At 49.5% G+C, this 6538-nt stretch overlaps 1 pseudogene; it reads right to left on the bottom strand.

The window, feature by feature from the left end:
• Positions 1-4363: 4363 nt before the first annotated feature.
• On the bottom strand, positions 4364-6336 carry LOC117084421 (annotated as a pseudogene).
• Positions 6337-6538: the final 202 nt, after the last annotated feature.

Here is a 6538-nt window from a genome sequence, read left to right as displayed (position 1 = left end):
TCTTCCCACTCCTTCCAACTCAATTTATCTGGTTGACATCTAAGTTCTCTTGTAGCCCTAAAAATCTTTGAATCTATAGATCTTAGAAGCCAGTTCCCTCCACGAATGTCGCCAATTCACTTTTCCTCTGTAAATGCCATTTCCCCTTCTGCAGAAGCCAAATCACACTCCCTTCCCACCTGCTACAGGGTGCTGCTGTGCACTTTGATTGACAGTCATGTGAACCTGATGATTTCCTTGAAAGGTGCCTGCCTTGTTCAATCACTCAGTTGTAATGAGGTCATTGCTGGAACTGGCACCTCCCACAGCCTCAGGATTCCAGCAAGGCACACACCAGACTTTCCATAAAACTGCTGAAGTCTTGGGTGCCCCGGGGCTGAGTGCCGCCTGGCTGATGCCAACCCCCGCCCCCCAGCAGCCTCCCTGAGATGCTTCAATTACAGCTGGGCTTGCTGGCAGCTCTTGAAGTTCTCCCCCACAGACAGGACTCAGGCTCCCAGCTACTCTTCCTTACAAGTCACATTTTTATGGACAGCGCTGGCAGAATAGGAAGAAGATTGGGGTTCATGGAATGCCACCACTGGTACAGCCTTTTTTAGCCCACTGGAAGTGGGGAAACATAGAAAACTCTCAAAATGTGCACTCTGGATCCCTGGGATTCCCAAGAGGACCCTGTGGTGGGGGTTCCTTGAAGCCAAGCTTTTCATAATGATATGAAGGTGTTATTTGCCTTTTCTCCCTACTCTGCCACTTATAATAATGGTGCATAAGCAACAGGGAGTAAAATGACTGTCCCCTCAGCGCAGATCAAGATAGTGACACTACACTGTACTGACAGCTGTCATATTCTCCACTACCACACACTCACAGCAAAAGATAATTTTTTTTAAAAGCCACACGTAAGCTTGTCTATGATGAAAGAGTAGAAGTTATTGACATTATGAAATCTGCACCCTTGCGTAACACCTTGTTTCCACGTTCTGTGTGGACTGGTAAGCATCACTAGAAGTACCACTTCCGCCACACGTCGATGTACAATGATTGTCTCCAGGAAACATGACTTGTGTGACTGCTTTGGTTAAGTGAACTAATCACTTTTTTCAGAAGATACATTTTCACTTAAGAAAAACGACTGCCAGACAAACTAAGGATATTCAGACTGGGGTTTTGGCAGATGTTTTCTCAAAAATGGATCTCCTGAGACTGTTTCTTCAAGGAAAACAACTGATGGTATTTGTTGCCAATAATAAAATCTGAGCTTTCCAGTGAGAATCAGAATTCTGGAAAACTTATGTTTACCACTGTGAGCTTGACAGCTTCCTAATAATACTTAGGGAGTTTTCCAATGATATTCCAATGGTAATACTAATGAATTGTGCTATCTAAATATTGGAGAGTAAAAATATCAACATTTGGAAAATGTATACAACACAGTGAACCAATATTTTTCCAATGATCAATGTCTGACGTTAGGCAACTACATGCAAGTAAAAGACATGTTCAAAGTACAAGAGAAATGTTTGGATTTTAATGTGGGACAGTACAAGAAGTATATTGATATAGTTTCAGATTCCATATTGTAATAAACCTTTAAGAAACTATCACTTCTTGAGTTTGGGTATGGTATTAAAAAACAACAACAAAAAAAATACCCAGCCCAGCAAGGTGGCTCACGCCTGTAATCCCAGCACTTTTGGGAGACTGAGGCAAGTGGATCACTTGAGGTCAGGAGTTTGAGACCAGCCTGGTCAACAGGGTGAAACCCCATCTCTATTAAAAATACAAAAATTAGTTGGAAATAGCTTGACCGAGAGGCAGAGGTTGTTGCAGCGAGCCAAGATCGTGCCACTGCACTCCAGCCTGGGCAACACAGCGAGACTCCATCTCAAAACAACAACACGCAAAACCCATAATTGTCAAGAAGAATATTAAAATACTCCTCTCCTTTTCAACTACATGTCTGTGTAATGCCAGATTTTTCTCACACACTTTAGCCAAAACAACATGGGACAACCGATTGGATGCAGGAACGGCGATGAGCCACTGGCTTAATCTATTGATTCAAGCATTAAAGAGATTTGCAAAGATATAAAACAATGTCACTCTTGTAAGCAATTGTTTCTTGTTTTAGGAAATATGATGACTTTTTAGTTAAAACATGTTATTTCTGTTGTAATGAGTTTATTGCTATTTTTAAATGAATTAGTAAGTTAACATTTGTTAAATTTCTGTGTTTTAATTTATATAGTAAATAAGGACAGATATAAGTCACATAAACAAAATACCCTTGGGGTTTTCTGTAATTTTTTTTTTTTTTTTTTTGACAGAGTGTTGCTCTGTCGCCCAGGCTGGAATGCAGTGGCGTGATCTCGGCTCACTGCAACCTCCGCCTTCCAGGTTCAAGCGATTCTCCTGCCTCAGTCTCCTGAGCACCTGGGACTATAGGCATGTGCCACCAATTAGTTCCCAGCTAATTTTTTGTATTTTTAGTAGAGACGGGGTTTCACTGTGTTCGCCAGGATGGTCTCGATTTCCCGACCTCGTGATCTGCCCACCTCGTCAGTAATTTTTTATAGCGTGAAAGAGTCCTAAGACCAAATAGTTTGAGAATTGCTAAATGGTGATATTCTGTAGTTTTAGGATTGTGGGTCCAGCTACCATGGGAAGACTGGCTGTGGTCAAAGACAGGAGGGAGCCTTCTGCTACCGGTTGGCAAGAGCTTCTGGAGCCTGGAACTAAGGCAGCGGCAACGGCATGGCCAGGGGGTGACACATGAGTTCATCATTACAATTGGGGTCACTCTGTCATGTTTTGGTTTGGTCGCAATGCTGAACCTTATGCAGCCCTGGCCCTGGAACAGACAGGGTCTCCTCTGCAGGGAGTGGTCATACCCAGCACCAGCCGTTTGAGAACCAGGTGGATGCCCCAACAAGCAGCAGAGATGAGGCGGGGGAGCAGGGAGAGGACCTTGTTCTGGCTGAAGACCTGTTCCGGGCACACACTCAACTTGGCAAGTGCCAAGACAGTACCCACCACAGGGATGCCAGGGGGAGCTCGGGTGAGGCAGGCCCTTCAGGCTTCGAAGGGAAAGCGGGGGATGCCAGGGATCCTGCGTCACAGTACGCCCTGTGCTGAGCTCCCTTCTCTTATCACTGAGTCTCCAGTGGGACAAATCCAGTCAGGTTTTCCAGCCTCATCTCAGCTGTGCTAGAGGAAACTAAAGCAAGAAGCATGCATGTGTGCAGGGGAAATCACAGGCCTTTACCCAAGTTATTATAAGTTATTTACCAGATGGGAGCAATGGTTAGGGAGAAATTCTCAAGAAAAAGGGAAATCGGGTGAATCAGAGAAACGGCTTCTCCATCCAGCGACAACTAGACCTTGTTTATGAAAGGCAGAATTTTCCTTAGGAGGTGAGAGAATTGAGAGAAATTTTGGAAGAAAGAATAAATAGAATGAATTGAATACAGCAGGTGAGGGACTCCAAAACTTATAGGACATCTACTTGGAGCTTGAGGTGCCTCTTAGACATTCCAGGTGGAGCTGCCTGAAAGACAGAAAGGTGCATATGTCTGAAGCTCGGGAGGTCTGGAGTGGAGGCATTGGCTTGAGGTTCATTAACCTACAGAAGTCAGCAGTTCTTAGGCCTCAGAGCAATTCAGAGTCACCTATGGAGGATGACTGAAAGGAAGACGGCTGTCTCAGAATCTCCAGGAGTGATCCTGATGCACACCACCACGGGTGCTCTGAAGCCAGAGGAGACGCTGAGAGCTTCCGGAAAAAAGGGAGAAAGAATGAGTTCCAAATGCAGCCACAAAGCCAAAAGCATCTTGCCCCTGAGCACCAGAAGGCTGTCAGGAAAGAATGTGCTTAATTAAATTCTAATGGGCTGGCAGACTCCAGCACATGGAATACATCAACTGCTTGTCTTCAGACAGCGCAAGAGTCCTCTGCTAATATCTGAAGCCTGAAATATAGCCACTGAAGCTCCCCATATATCAGGCATCGTTAGGGATCCCAGAAGCTGCACATGGGCCTGATCATACACAGTCAGGGGGAGAACCAGAGGGCCATGGGGAGCAACCCTCAGCCTTCCCTGGATACAGCTGTGTAAAGTAGGCTCTTTCTTCTAGAAACAGTCCTTTTCCCTGCAGCTGGACTGAACAGAAGGAGCGTTTCTGAAACACAGCCAGGGGACAGACTGTTCTCTTGGAAACTCCGAGTTGTCTTTTCCAGCAAAGGAGTGAAAGGGGTGAGTAAAACATTGTTCATTTATTAAAAAGCTTCTATTGACCACACACAATAAGCTAGATATCCAGACCAGGGTTTCTAACCTTTCTTTTTCTGTTGGTTTGTTTTGCTTTGTTTTGTTTTGCCTGGAGAAAGGCAAAGGCCTTTATTTCTTCTTGCCTCCCCGTGGGGAGCCTCCACCCTGGGGTCCGCTGGCCCACGCGACCCCTCGGTGCTCAGTTTTTGCCAACATCTGCCGGCAAGTCCTTGTGGTACCCCTGGGGCAACCTGTAGTAGATTCGGGTCCTGTCCACAGCCCTGGCTCCCAGCAGCACTGTCCTCTCAGAGGCATAGTCGCCCCTAGCTGGGCTGTGCTCCACTGTGACAATGGCCCAGGGGGAGGATGCCAGCAGCCTGGCTACAGCTCCAGCTGTGCTGTGGCCCAGTGGCCTGGCCTGCATCTGGAAGGGCACAGGTTGCCAGAGCCCCTGGCACAGCTCTAGCATATCTGTGAGCAGCTGTTCCTTGTAGTCACTGCCCAGTGCCGCCTCAGGCCAGCCTGGTGCCACAGTCACACGGGGGAAGACCTCAGCCACAGCTGTAAGCAGTTCTCTGCCAGCCATGTGACCAGGGACTGAAAAACCCCTGTGGGAGATTTTGGCCCCCATCCACACAGGCTGATGCAAGAGGCCAAGGCTGGAGAGGCATGCCAGCAAGGCCAGGGACGGCCGGAGGGCTGCAGGCTCCACTATTTGCAAATGGACGCCCAGTGTCCGGGATGTGTGGCCAGCTGCTGCAGGCAGGACTCCAACCTGAGGATGCTGCCACTTGGAGCACAAACAGTGGGCACGGGGTTCTCAGCCACAGTTCTCTCGAGGCCAGTGTTCCGCAGGATCGTGCCTTCTGCGTCTGGGAGGGCGACTGTTGCTGTACCCCTGGGGCAGCATGAAGATCATCACCCCCGAACAGCTGGAGAAGAGGGATCAGGCTGCCTCCCGTGTTGTTTGTTTCTGTGTGGCATTCACTGTGGGGCCCCAAATCGCCCAGGTGAGGGGCTGCCATTCATGGAATACTTTCTGTAAGCCACAGCTGTACAGCCATCCTCTCTACGCTTCATGACACCCTGCCAAGTAGAGGCCAGCTGCTTGAACTGCAACAGGAAAGGCCCAAAGATGTCATAGTAGACTTGATGGATGGCAGTGTTGTCCTAGAGGTAGAGCAGATCCTCTGCCGACATGGGGTCTGAGGCAGCCTGCCACAGCGTCAGGCTGTACCTCTCCGATTGGCTCAGCAGCCAGTTGGAGTGGGGCCAGGCTCACTCCACTGTGGAAGTGAAGGTGGAAGACACCTTCACACCGTGGAAGACAGCACAGGGAAGGTGACTCTCTGGGGCGCCACTCCTACCAGCTCGTGCATCTTCTCCACCATCGCTCGGGTGTACGTCCTGTTTGGGAACATGGACATGTAGATGGTGGTCCAGCCTGGAGACAGGGTGGCCTTGGGATACGTCTCCTGAACCAGGGCCAGGAACTCTGTGGCACTGACCTCAGTTAAGATGGGCATGTCAGAGCCCTTTAAGATGTCAGTGTTGATCCACATGGGCCGCCAGACTTTACCCCCTTCTGTCAGCTGCCGCAGGAGGTCCAGGGAGGGGCCCACCGCCTTGATGTTCTTGAAGTCCAGTTTGATGCCCTTCTGGGAAGAGCTCGGCACACCATCCAGCCACTGCTCCAGTGTGTTGTCGCTATGGATAGCCAGGGGGTGTGCCATGATGGGAACTCCTGTCTCGTCGGCTGTGCCGAGCCCTTCGACATTGACGTCAGCCTCCAGGACGGTGGTGTTGCTGTTCAGGGCAGGTGTCCTGGCTTCCTTGCTGTTGGCTGCGTGGTACCAGGTGACCTCCAGAGCATCTCGGCGGCTGATCTGGCCTAGGCCCAGCAGGTAATCCAGCACGTCGGCCTCGGGGCTGCAGGCCTCCAGCTCACAGCCTGGCCGCCACAGCGTGATGGCAAGGACGATCACGGCCATGACCACCACAGAAACACAGGTAATGCCAGCAAACCCCCACTTGACCCGATTCTTCGACAACTGCTCCCTGCAGGCCATGACGACGCCTGGCCATGTCTCCCAGGGAGACATCTCAGTAGCATCTGGGAGAATGAGGAGATGCCTGTTTGGTGTGGATTATATGGGCGCCTTAACTGGGCTTCTAGACCAGAGATGAGACAGTGTCGGTACGAGGACATATTCTGGAGCCTGTGTAGTTCTATCTGGCTGTGGGCAAGTCAGGCTAACCTTTTAGCCAAGG

The sequence above is a fragment of the Trachypithecus francoisi genome, unplaced genomic scaffold, assembly GCF_009764315.1.
Source record: "Trachypithecus francoisi isolate TF-2019V2 unplaced genomic scaffold, Tfra_2.0 Lachesis_group0, whole genome shotgun sequence".
In the NCBI taxonomy this organism is placed as follows: domain Eukaryota; kingdom Metazoa; phylum Chordata; class Mammalia; order Primates; family Cercopithecidae; genus Trachypithecus; species Trachypithecus francoisi.
Note: the sequence above shows the minus strand (reverse complement) of the source record. Positions and strands in the feature narration are given on the sequence as shown.